The sequence below is a fragment of the Leptonychotes weddellii genome, chromosome 6, assembly GCF_054177405.1.
Source record: "Leptonychotes weddellii isolate Sample4059 chromosome 6, ASM5417740v2, whole genome shotgun sequence".
NCBI lineage: Eukaryota > Metazoa > Chordata > Mammalia > Carnivora > Phocidae > Leptonychotes > Leptonychotes weddellii.
Genome location: NC_138374.1, coordinates 14870219 through 14884346, shown reverse-complemented (window position 1 = coordinate 14884346; position 14128 = coordinate 14870219).

Sequence of the window (14128 nt, the reverse complement as noted above, 5' to 3'; positions counted from 1 at the left end):
GATCCCGGGACTCCAGGATCATGACCTGAGCCGAAGGCAGTCGCTTAACCAACTGAGCCACCCAGGCGCCCTTTCTTCTGCATTTAAAAGGCTTCATGTTTTACTTTTATTCTAATCCATCTGTAATGTGTTTTAATATATCAGATGAGGCTGTAACTTCAATCTTTTACAAATAACCAATTTCTCTACCACTTTCTGAATAATTTTTTTTTTTCACTTTCTGAATAATTCACATCTTCCTCCATTAGTTCCTTATGATCTATTAGGTACATAAATGTTCTGGGGTCTCTTTTAGGTTAACCATTCTGTTCTGTCTATCCATTTATCAATTCTTACGCCCAGAGCATAACATTTCAAAGCAGCTTTCTTTTTTTTTATTTTTTTTAAGATTTTATTTATTTGACAGAGAGAGACACAGCGAGAGAGGGAACACAAGGAGGAGGAGTGGGAGAGGGAGAAGCAGGCTTCCCACAGAGCAGGGAGCCCGATGCAGGGCTCTATCACAGGACCCTGGGATCATGACCTGAGCCGAAGGCAGACGCTTAACGACTGAGCCACCCAGGCACCCCTTTAAAGCAGCTTTCTGATGTCCTCTAACATTTAAGGCTCCTTCCTCTTCCCGTTATCCTTTCCCCAGATTTCCTTAGCTCTGCTGGCATGTTAATTCCAAATGAAGTTTAATGTGTTTTGCCGTTTTTTTTAAGAGAAGCAAAACCCCTTTTTTCCATGGAGGTTGGTTAGTTTTAGCTACCTGCAGTTCTCCCAGCCTGCCCCTGGGCCTTTTAGCGCCCCCTCCCCATCTTTGCCTAGAATGCCCTTCTCTTCCCACCCCACCTCATCACCCAGGGAATTCCGGCCACTGTCCGTTTGTCTCTCGTCCTCCTTCCCCTGCGGCCACCCCCTCCAAACCGTGAGCCTCTCAGGAGCAGAGGCAAAATCTTGTTCCAATCCTCTGCCCTGCAGTCCAACTTCCAGCAGAAGAGTTGAACAAAAGAACAGGTTTAAAATGAGGTGGATGTGGGAGGCTAGTTTTACCCTTGATCTTGAGTGGACCCTAGAGGGCCTTTCTGAACTCAGAACCCCCCAAGGCCATTTCCTAATCTCTAATCTCTTGAACAGCCTTCCATCAAACCCATGCTTGCTCTCACCTCCCGCAGAACTGCTGTGACAGAGCCCACGTGAAGGGACATTATGAGATGGCTTCTGTGAAGGACCTGAGTCGAAGGCTTATGGAACTGAATTTTAATTCCGATAGCACAAAGTGTGAACAAACATTACCATGCTTTAGTGCTCTAAATCTGTTGCTAAATTCCTTGTTTCTCTACAAGTCAGGAGCCCGATAAACAACTTCTGCAATGTTCCAACAAGTACTTTGTCATTGCAGAGATTCTGAATGATTCATAGTCTTTCTGCTGATCCCAACCACAGAAATACTTTCTGTCTAAAGCATTAAACCTGAAAATCCATATCTCTCAGGGTCACTGGAGGCAGTTGAGAAAAGAAGAGATGCTTGAAGTCATATCCGGAGCTGAAAACTGGCTGCCACAAGATCAAATAATAGAAATAACATTTTTCTATTTGGGGAGCATGAACACGGAGGGTGGGGGTTGTACACTTGTTTTCATATCTATCTTCATGTCGCTTCCGATTTCAAAGATGGAGGGAAGGGCTTACTCTAGAAATGGAGTGACTGTCTCTTTGGGAACAAGTTGGACTGGAAATAGAAAGGGGGCCATATTCCTCTCCAATGACGCTCTCTACCAAAGATGCTTATTTCCTGAGTAAATAATCATCACCCCTTCTAAATCTGCACTTATACCCCGTGTTAGAAAATAAGTGGTAGGATAGTCCCTCAAATGTGTGTGGGTGTGTTAAGTGTTCAAATCTGTACCAAGATTTTATGAACAGGATACTCCATGCTCTGGTCCTATATATAGGCAGAGGAGCAGGGCACTGCCTGAGCGGGAGGATGGAGAACGCTGCTTGCATTTATCACCCAGGCCCACACGCCCACACCCAACTGTCACAGAGCCTGAAATTCCTACCATTAGAGTTGCTACTTTTGGTCGAGGCAGAGGGCTTCAAGAAAACCCTTGCTCAAATATAAATATAACAGGCAAGAACTGTTCCGTGACACTCAGTTGCAAGCAGCATCCTATTTCTTTATTTTTCTATTGCAAATTTAAAAAGGCTGGTTGGTTTTAAAAGAATAGAATGGGGAACTGGGATTCGTAACTTGACAGTGGTGAAAGCTGGCAGACCCCACGTCCACCAAGTGTTGAAGGCTGACATGATCAATGATGTCACGTGGGTGTTGTGGACCCTCTGATGAGATACGATGTGATGAGAAGAGCACTTCACCCTTGTGGTATTCTTCCCCAGATCCCACAGCCCCAGTCCAATCATAAGAAAAATATCTGACAAACTCAGTTTGGGAGACAGTCTACAGGATAGTTGGCCAATACTCCTTAGGATCGTCAAGGTCATGAAAAATTAGGGAAGACAGAAAAGCTGTCAGAGACTGGAGGAGACTGGAGAGCCATGCTGATTAAATGCTATGTGGTCCCTTTGATTGGATCCTGGAACAGAAAGAGGACATGAGTGGAAAAACTGGAGACATCCAAATAAAGTTTGAGGTTTAGTTAGTATAACATAATGTATAAACCAATGACATTAACTCTGTGCTGTCTTTGCAACATTTATGTGAATCTAAAATTATTCCAAAATAAGGTTTTGTAAGGGTCAGGGAGAAGTTCAATATCCATTTCATACTTCGGGGCTCCAGTCTTGGGCTGTAAGGAACCCTGGGAATTTGGTAGTGTCCTAAATAACTCTCTAAGTCTGGGGTCAGTGCTCAGCTGGTTCGCCTTGCATCACCTTATATACAGTTGACCCTTGAACCTTGCAGGTGTTAGCGGTGCTGACCTCCCACACATACAAAAATCACATCAAACTTTTGATTGCCCCAAAACTTAACTACTAATAGCCTATTGCTGACCAAAAGCCTTACTGATAACATAAACAGTCAGTTAACACATATTTTGTATGTTATACATATTATGTACCATATTCTTACAATAAAGTAAGCTAGAGAAAGGAAAATGGGTGGCTCAGTGGGTTAAGCGTGTGCCTTCGGCTCAGTTCATGATCCCACGGTCCTGGAATCGAGCCCTACGTCAGGCTTCTCCCTCTCCCTCTGCCTGCCACTCCCCCTGCTTGTGCTCTCTCTCTCTGTCAAATAAATAAATAAAATCTTTAAAAAATAAAAAAAGAACTAAAAAGAAAAGAAAATCCTAAGGAAGAGGAAGTACGTTTACAGTACTGCACTATATTTATTGAAAAAACTCCATGTATAAATGGACCCGAGCAGTTCAAACCTGTGCTGTTCCAGGGTCAGCTGTACCTGTGGGTGCGGTCCACAGCCGTCTGTCCAGTGCTGCAGTTCCGTCCGAAGTGAGCCTTGCTTGCTCCATGAGCCCAGGCCAACTGGTCCGGGTGCTGGCAGGCAGTTAATGCTCCGTGCGCCACTCCTTGCAAGCCAGGCTCAGTACCGGGGGGCATTTGCCAGGGCTGTCAGAGTCATGCACAGAAGTACCTGATCGGGGCGCCTGGGTGGCTCAGTCATTAAGCGTCTGCCTTCGGCTCAGGTCATGATCCCAGGGTACTGGGATCGAGCCCCGCATCGGGCTCCCTGCTCCGCGGGAAGCCTGCTTCTCCCTCTGCCACTCCCCCTGCTGGTGTTCCCTCTCTCGCTGTGTCTCTCTCTGTCAAATAAATAAAATCTTAAAAAGAAGAAGTACCTGATCATTCCCTGGCTTCCAGGTGACCAGCCCGTGTCCAGGGTGTCACCTTTCATGAGGTAATGCCTGCAGCCTGGGATGGGCCTTCACCATTTCAAGACCTCACCTCCTTCCCTCTGGCCAGCCTTAGAGCTCCACCCCCACCACCCTCCCCTTCAACCCTCAGAGCCCTCCTTATGCCGGTGGGTTGAGTCCTGTCTCCTAGACGGTTAAAAACAAAGGCATCTAACAAAGGCATCCCCTGAGACAGGAGAAGTCCAGACATCCAGAACACAGAACCTGGTCCCTCTGTTGGGAGAAGGAAAAAATACGTCTCATTCTTTCCTGATGAGCTTACAGCTGAGAAAAATAAGCATAGTTCATTTTCAAGCTGGTGATTCTGCCACATTAAATGTTCAGTCTACGGCCTTGAACTCATACATGGAGAGTGACACATGACACAGTAATGGGAAGAAGTGACACCAGGTCCCGTACTGCCTTTCACCCCCAAGAGGGAGATGCAGAAGAACAAAAGGATGGATGAGTCCTTTCCATAAATGGTCAGCAGGAGCCCTTGCCAAGAAGTCAATGAGAATAGCCAACAGAAAGTACTGTGGGTTCTTTACTATCTAGGACTACTCCAAGGTGACCACTCAGCATAGAAATAAGGCTAGCTGTGTTGGAAGGAAGAGAGCCTTGAAATGTTTGTGAGAATTGTCTCTCTTGATGTGAGTCTACACTATACCGCCCTGTGAGGCTTATTATCCTTCTTTGGAGGTGTGCATGGGCTTGCCCTAAAGGTCAAGTCCCAGAATCAAGAGTGCCTGCCATGCCCATGGCAGAACTGAAGACAAGGAGACCCAGGTCTACTTGGTGCTACTCCAGACAGAACAACACCAACCCGAGCAAAAGCAACTGGGGTGCATTGGGGTGGGTAGTTCAGAGCATGAGGCCCCTTCCATTGGATAAGGTTGGGTTTCCCAAAAGAGGTTGGGGCAGGGGGGAGATTTGCATAGAGATCTCTGGAGAAGAACCAGAGGAGCCTGGTTAGGATCTGGGGGCATGCCGGCTAGGATGGTGGCCACTACACCAGTTTACAGATGATCCAGAAGTTTGTCCAGTGTGAGAAGTGGTCACAGTGTAAGCAACAATCTCTTTGCCCAGGGAGAAGGCAGTGAAGCAGCCCCCAGAACAGCTCAAGAATTGATTTCGGGGATTATTGTTGACTGCACAGCCTGCAGGCTTCATTCTCTAGCCCTCCTGGGATTCTTAGAAGTTATCTAACAGACTTCAATAAATTCCTTTCTGCTCTAAGGGGCCAGACTTGGCCTCTGTTACTTGCCATTAAGAACGCTGATTGACACATGTTAACTCCTTTAATTCCAAATTTATGTAGGTAAATTACCAGGAAATGATTGCCTTGAGCCTGGAAACAGTAAATGAAATGGATGTAATAGAATTGGGCCGCTGTTTAGCAAAAAGAGACTCAAAATGTGTTTTTGTTTCCTCCTTCCGTAAGGCATATTAAATAAGCCCATCTTACATTACTTCGGAGCCTCAGAGAGTCAGAAACCACTAGCAAGCACACAAAGGTTTGCGAGTTAATTATAACAGCCTTTGCTAAGTTCCGCCTGTGGTTTTCCTCTCATAATGAAATGTGAAGAATGGGGGAGGTGAGCTTTGTAGTGTGTTGCTGCTAATGTTTTTAACCAAGGATCTAAGGCTGTTTGATTTTTTTGGCTTCATAATGCCCATTTCCAGTCCCGTTTTGGACATAAAGCAAAGTTGGAGTCCAAAGAAAAGGAGTTTCTGGGCTACAAAACAGTCTGTTGGTCCAAAGTAAAAAGTTAAATTCCTGAGGTCCCTCTTCTTCCCATTCTTTTGAGTTGTTTTTTTTTCATGCAGCAAGCTGTACTTTCCTGATGCTCTTTTTTTTTTTTTTTTTTAATATTTTATCTATTTATTTGACAGAGAGAGAGACAGCGAGAGAGGGAACAGAAGCAGGGGGAGTGGGAGAGGGAGAAGCAGGCTTCCCGCTGAGCAGGGAGCCCGATGTGGGGCTCGATCCCAGGACCCTGGGATCATGACCTGAGCCGAAGGCAGACACTTAACGACTGAGCCACCCAGGCGCCCTCCTGATGCTCTCTTGTTTTTCCTTCCCGCCTTAGTGCCGGAGGCCAGTTTCTGCCTCCGTTTATCAGTTGTTTTGTGGCCCTAGACTTCCTATTCCTTCTTGGCACTCTTGCCCTTCAGAAGGGGGATGGGCACCAGAAAAAGATCAAGGTGTTGCCACTCGGCTCTCGGACACCCAAGGAGGGTGTAGCTCCATTTCCCATCTTGCCCACGCCCCATAATATGACATTGAAGCCAACAGACAAGGGGTTCCCATGGCTGACATAGCAGACTTGGGTATTATGCTCCTCATTCAGCTTTGAAGTTTCAAAATTTGAGAGAGAGAGATCAAGGGTGGTGATGGTATTATTTTACCCTCTATGGACTAAGGGCATTCTTCAGCACAGGTTGGGAATCCCTAGCAGTAAAAAATACCAATGCTACTTTCTTTACACAATGACAGGCGCAAACTTTTCTGGTCTCTGTGCACTCGTGTGTGTGTGTGTGTGGGCACAGGCATGTTGTGTGTATGTGTGTGCAGTGTGTGTCTGACCCTTGATTTTCACAGAACCTAGGTTTGCCTCACTGTATCAGATGTTCAGCCTCTAAGACTGACAGAATCTGAATTTTTTCCAGCCTCTGTGCAGCCCGTGTGGCCCCAGTCTCAAACCCAGGATGACCTCCAACTTCTTCTGAACCTTCAGATCCTGAACAGCCTTCTGTGATTGAGGAAGGAAGAGTCAGGGGGAAGTTGTTGAAGGCAAGAGATATATTTTAGGGGAAGCTCCCCAGAAACTACATAAGAAGACAAATTAGGAGGCTTCTCCTGCTTAATGGAATTTCCTATAAAATTCATCAAGCCAACTTGCTATTTTGTATCATCTGTAGATAATGGATTACACTGACCCTGTGCCCAACGGAGTAAATGATTAAGTGAAAATGGGGTCATTAGGGTGGCCCTAATGCAATATGATTGGTGTCCTTAAAAGTAGAGGACATTAGGACACAGAGAGCGAGGAAGACATCAGGCATGTGCTCATAGAAACAGCCAATGGGAGGACCCAGCAAGAAGGCGGCCATCAGCAAGCCAAAGAGAGAGACCTCAAAAAAGAAACACACCTACCGGCACCTTGATCTTCGACTTTCGCATCCAAGACTAAGAAAATAAATTTCTGTCATTTAACCACTCAGTCTGCAATATTTTGTTAATGGTAGCCCAAGCAAACGAAGACAGGCTCAAGGAGGTGAACACCCAGTGAGAAGCAGAGTGAACTTTAGGCCACATGCCCCAGTGTGAAAAACCTTTATCAAATAAAACAATTTACTTAAGGGGGAAGAACCCTGCTTCAGAACTGCTAATGTGTAATGGGGCTCTGATTTACTTACTGTTTCTTCTCTGTTGAATTGCCCAAGGGGTTATGCGCACAGACACAAAGAATGTTCCTTTCATTTCGGGTGCATTTTGGTTCAATTCGTATTTACAGTAAAACATTCCTTTGATCCTAGGCAGCACTGGAAAATAATTCAGGGTCCCCTGTTCCCACTCTCTGTTCGCCCCAGAGGAAAGCTAAAACGTCCCTCCTTATCTGTCTTGATTTACCCAATATTCACATTTCCTATTTGATACACACGCAAAGCATGACATTCTGAGAAAAACTCGACTTCTTCAGGTGGACCAAATACCAATTAAAACAGACCCTCGACTCGGACTCACTGCCTTTAGGGGTAACTGAAGGGCACTGCCCCCCACTGCCCAAGCAGGGGTGACTGTTTGCTCCAAGGGGCCACCTTTTTACTTCTCTTCTTATTGCTCTCCCTGCCTCCCCCTTACTCTCTGAGAGCCTGGAGTACCCTCTGTCACTTTGCATTCTGAAACGGAAGTGAAACCTGGGTGGGAACAATACTTTGCTTGACAAGCCCATTTCCCCTTTCCTCCCTGCCTCAGGAGCGGACACTCACTGAGTCCCCACTGGGCTTGACCTCTGGGGACACTTCTCAAAGTAGAGGGTACAAGAGCCCCTCAGTCATGAAGACAGCTTTGCAACTGGTAGCCCAGGAGCCAAGCTTCTATTCTGGGCAGAACGTGTCCCCTGCTGAAAGGGCTAGAATTTGTCACTGCTGGGGGGCAAGGGAGACAGGAGGAAGCACGCTGGAGGACTTTCCCAGCAGGCAGAGATCAGGCACTACCTGGTTAAAATAGTAACTGCCGAAAGTGGTCGTGACATAACCCATGTGTGCAGCCACCGCGGGGGGCGGGGGGGGATGTCACATTCTGGGTTCTCCATCTCAGGTCTCGCTAAGGGTGGGCCTCCATGATGATTTGTACCCTGCCCAGTTCTAGAACCAAACCCAAGTGTTTTGAAAATGCAGGTTCCTGTTCACTAATGTTCGTGCCACATATTAGCCGGATTTATCAAAAATATGCCTTGGGGGGGGGTGCCTGGGTGGCTCAGTTGGTTAAGCGACTGCCTTCGGCTCAGGTCATGATCCTGGAGTCCTGGGATCGAGTCCCACATCGGGCTCCCTGCTCAGCGGGGGGTCTCCTTCTCCCTCTGACCCGCTTCCCTCTCGTGCTCTATGTCTCTCATTCTCTCTCTCAAATAAATAAATAAAATCTTTAAAAAATATATATATATGCCTTGGGGCGCCTGGGTGGCTCAGTCGTTAAGCGTCTGCCTTCGGCTCGGGTCATGATCCCCGGGTCCTGGGATTGAGCCCCGCATCGGGCTCCCTGCTCCGCAGGAGGCCTGCTCCCCCCTCTCCCCCTGCTTGTGTTCCCTCTCTCACTGTGTCTCTCTCTGTCAAAGAAATAAATAAATCTTAAAAAAAATATATGCCTTGGTGTCTTCTTTGGGATCATCTTTACAGTTTTCAGGATGATCACTGGGTCTTTGTCAATACATGCCCAATTGGCTAAAACTAAATCATGCCAATAAAGGCTAACCTCAAATCTGTGGGCTTCATGCCAAGTGAAGTCAGCATCTCATACAGACTGTGACACAGGGCTCTCCCCGCTCTTCCAGTGGCAAATTTAAGTCTGTGGGTCGCCAAGCACCATGAAATGAGGTGTGGAGACCCCGGAGCGGGGGGGCGCTTGTCCATCTTCTAAAGAGCCCCCACCGAAAGGTGCACTACCCCTTCCCAATGCAGCACAACAGAGTCGTTAATGGGAAAAACCGTATTTTTCACTCACCGTTGAAAGCAAGTTTGCAAATTTCTGGGTAAGCCCCAATATTATTCTCAAAGCTCCAGAAATGTTCCTAGCTGCAAAAGTAAATGTTACTTACACGAAATGGAAATGGCTCCTTGAGAAAATTTCCCCCACTAACAAATGAGAAACCATCCAGCACAGGAGAGACAGAAATGAGAGTGACTTTCTTTCCAAGGGGGGAAGCACGGAGCGGAGACCAGGCTCCCAGGGGCGGGAAGAAGCGTGGTCAGCATCCGCGTGGGCTGCGCGGGGCCCGGGCCACGGGAAGAGACGGGCTCCGCGAGCAGCCAGGGGGAGCTGGGGCTCTAGAAGGAGAAAGAAGGCGCAGGGCAGTGGTTCCAGCCGCTCGGGGAATCTGCGAGTGACGACCTGGGAGGGGACAAGGACTCGCAGCCCGGGCAGAATGAAGTGGCTGGAGGCTCCTAGGGGGAGCTGTTCCGACTCGCTCTCCACTTCGATGGCATCTTTCAAAGCCCAGCCTGGACACCTGGTCACAGAGATGGGAGGCTCAGAATGGAGGGTGCGGCTGTTCCCTTACATTTCAGCTCTCCCGCTTGCGCTCTCCGCCCCCGCCGCCCTTGACAGTGGGCGGCTGGGCTGCTTGCTGCATGGGTGGCTGTGTTTCCAGTCACCCCTTATGGGAAGCAGGAGGAGCCCAGCACCCAGCTCCCGGCTTACCAAGGCAGAGGGTTCTTTAAAGAAGGAAATGAGTGTTCAGTATGTTGGGGAATTGAATTTAAATTTAAAAATAAGAAGAAATAAAGAAGGAAATGTATGTGGACTTAATTTGGAAGCCCCTGAATTTGATTTGTCCTTATTGGAAAGCTGGATTTTTCTCTCCCACTTTCTCCCCAAAGCCAAGAAACAGATCCTTTGCTGGAAAGCTCCACTCACAGAGGGAGCACATGGGCACTGAGGCAATCACTTGCAGAGGGGGCTGGATGGACAGAAAACGCTTTCATCAGAGGTTAGTGGCTCATCAGTTAGAGAACACGCCTGTGTCTGGCAAAGGCCCTGACAGATCTGGGACCCATAGAGGGTTTCGGACAGAGGTGGGAGGAAGGGGGTCCTGTGGGAGGACACACTCTTAGTTGCCACCTCTGAACTCAACTCCCTCCCACCTCGATAAGGTGTCCTTTGAGGCAGTGAGGTCCTGATCATGCCTCTTTACATGAATCCTTTTCAGGCCACATGCCCTGCTGTCACCTCAGCTGGCCCTGCTCTAATCTCCAGTCAGCATCCGCCATGTGGAAAGAGAGGGGGAAGACTTGATTCTTAAACCAAGGGCGTCAATTAGCTACCTTTGGTTTCTCTCCAGAAATTAGAACAATTAATCAGATGGTTATAAAGAATAGAGGGAAAGTATTGTTATTATTAGCAAATTATACTGAATATAGTATTATTCTAAATCATAAAGCAAAACCTGCTGGATTTCTGCTTCATGTGGTGATGACATGACATTACAGTAGCTCTTTTTCCAGAAGGAGATTTCCTTTCTGCTTACAAGGGCTGCTTGATCAAACCCATCCTGAACTATCTCCAGATAGAGTACAGCACAGCTACACCCCAGGAATAAAAAGAATGCCTTCCAGCTCAGACTCAGGACCTTATCTTTTAAAAAATGAAAAATAAGACCAATTGATTAAATCACCCAAGTTTAGTCCAAACTAGCCTCCCAAATTTTGGAGCACAAGAAACGCTCAATATCCCAAAGAGTGATTTCTGAGGTTAAGAAGTTAAAGATTTAGACAGAAATAGAGTGGGGAACGGGGTGGTTTGAGAAGTGGATCTGGCCGATGTAAGGAGGAAAAATGGCATCCCAGTGTGTTGGGCTCATCCTCGTTAACAAGTGTCCTGCAATGTGCCTGCAAGAATGTTGCCTTTCTTCCCAATGTCCAGACTTGAAAATAAAGTTTTCAAAGGTTGGAAAGCTTTTGATATTTTTGGCTTAGGGATTTGGGCAACAGTACAATTACAATCCTGATCTGCTAGATGATGCTAGTGTCTGTCGTCCAGAGGCACAGACTCTTCTGGAGGCTGAGTATGTGGAAGGGCAAGGACTAAAAGTCCACGTTACAGCAAAGTTCTCTCAGGATCCTGCAGACAGGCCACCCACCCAGTGATGAGAAGGAAAGGGGGATGCACCAAACCGCTGAGATGATTAGGGGTTTCATAACATTCCTCTGCCACCTAGTGGCGTTTAGAGCATAAACTTAAGTCCCACAGAACTTTCTAGGAGCTTCTATAGGACTAATCTGCAAGGCTTTGATGAATTATCTTTATTTTTCAAAAAAACAATTTCAAAAAATACCTGGTGAGGCTCATCAGAGAAGATCAATGAGATTGGACTCTGGGTCTGTGCTGGTGTGTTGGGTGATGAGCCCAAACCACTTCACCAAGGATACTGAGCCTGGTATCTTGTAGTGGGTAACAGCTCATTCTTTCATGATAACGTGATCCACAGCACAAAGACTACACACACACACGCACACACACACAAATCCTTGTTATCTTTATCACTAGACGCAAGGAGTTCTACAATAACTCTGTGACTATGCCTTTACAATTTGTACTTTTTTGGGAATTCTTTTATAAAGATAAGGCCAAGTCTTTAATTACATCATGCCATTTGCATGATTGCAGCCTTTCCGCCTGCTGCCTATGACCTTGCATTGTTCCCAAGCTTGGAAGAGCCATGTTCAATGCCGATGTTCTGAATTCTCCACGTTACAACAGCTAACGTTTGTTCAGTGCTCACTCTCTGTGACAGTGCATGGCATACCCTATGCTCATTATCTCATTTGAATCTCATGACAACACCACAATCTCTCTCCCGTCATCATTTTGCATATGAGGAAACTGAGGCAGTTAGATCAAGCAGTTAGATCAAGAGATCAAACCCAGGTGGTCTGATTCCAGAGTGTACACTCTCTTACCCATTTCACCACAGCTTTCTTCAAGTTCATATCAGATCCCTGCTGTTGGAGTTTTTGATGGTGCAAAACTTCTTTTATTAACTTTTCAGGCTGATCAACTTGTTTGCCCAAGGGTGTCACTACCCACAAATATAAGGTCTTGGACCATAAGAACACCAGCTTTAGTCCAGGAGATGGCTGTCCTATTTGCATTGCCTATCACATGATGTCAAGGACTTCCTAGCACAAAATCAGTAGCCTGGGAATAAACAACACATGGAAAGACTTGTTGCACATTTCTGACAAGCAAGTCTGGCTTACAATTTGCCAGAACCATTCCAGGGGAAGAACTTGCAGTGGGATACGGTGTAAGGACCTGAAAACGAGCCCATCTCATTTGATCTGAATTTGAACACTGAGCCCCTTGTATGCAAGCGAACAAATTAGGAACCTAATTTCACTGATTATCAAAACCCATTCTTTTGACAAAATAAAATAAAAAAACAAAAAACAAAAACAAAAAAACCACAAACATCAAAACTCAAAACTTCAAGCAAAATGTGACAGCATAAAAATACTTCAATTGGGGCACCTGGGTGGCTCAGTCATTAAGCGTCTACCTTCGGCTCAGGTCATGATCCCGGGGTCCTGGGATCGAGCCCCGCATTGGGATCTCTGCTCCGCAGGAGGCCTGCTTCTCCCTCTCCCACTCTCCCTACTTGTGTTCCCTCTCTGTGTCTCTCTCTCTCTATCAAATAAATAAAATCTTTAAAAAATAATAATACTACTTCAATTTACACATTTTCAAGTGCACATAGAATGGTTTTTTAATGATTTGACATAAACAAAATCATTCAGAAAAGTTTTCAATTTTTTAAAGCCACCCAAGGTTTTAATGCTAAGTGTCACTAATTCTGTTAGATGTTCTTGTCATTTCAGGGTGCTCATCTGAAATTCATTTGCATTTAGAGAAAGTATGCTTGCTGAGGATAAAGTAATGAGAAATGTCAAAATTAATAAAATTAAAAGGAGCATACTCCAGAAAAACTTGGACTTCCATCATTTGAGGTTATTTAAAGGTTTTTTTTTTTTCAATTTTCCTCTTTAATGATTAAGTACCAGGCAGTAATTTGTCACATTCATATGATTAATCTATAGATCTCTACTTGAATATTTTTTGTACCTTCTGTGCATCTTTTACAACAGATATTTGATCCATGTCCATTAATTGGGTTAGAATAAGAAATGTCAATTGGTCAGTAGCTGTACTTGGCCTTGAAATCTTGGGTCTATCTGGGCAATATTTTTATTTTTATGTAATGGAATTTATTTATTTTATTTATTTATTTATTTATTTTTAAAGATTTTATTTATTTGACAGAGAGAAACACAGCGAGAGAGGGAACACAAGCAGGGGGAGTGGGAGAGGGAGAAGCAGGCCTCCCGCTGAGCAAGGAGCCCGATGTGGGGCTCGATCCCAGGACCCTGGGATCATGACCCCAGCTGAAAGCAGACGCTTAACGACTGAGCCACCCAGGTGCCACTGTAATGGAATTTAGAAACGATAAACCATACTCCTGTCCTACCCAATGAACATTAAAGCTCAGAGAGCTTGTATAATGGGTGTTGACAAATCAAAATCAACCAAAGTAGTCAGCACAAAAATCTATTCTGTGTCATTGGATCTTTAGCAAAATTTCTGCCAAGGGAGTTTTTTGGTAGGGGAAACAAAAATGTTTCAAATATAAAAATACATTTATAAGTAGAATATATAACTTAAAAATATAACTTGAAGTCATCCTCAGACAATGTTGTTTTCTACTATGTATTAAAATGTGATGACAAGGGCGCCTGGGTGGCTCAGTTGGTTAAGCGACTGCCTTCGGCTCAGGTCATGATCCTGGAGTCCCTGGATCGAGTCCCACATCGGGCTCCCTGCTCGGCAGGGAGCCTGCTTCTCCCTCTGACCCTAACCCCTCTCATGTGCTCTCTCTCATTCTCTCTCTCTCAAATAAATACTTAAAAAAAAAAAACCGCATTGGTCCTCGTCAGACACAGGCATCCTCTTAAGCTTCTAGTCCTAATGAAGTGAGTCCTCATTCTGTAGTCAT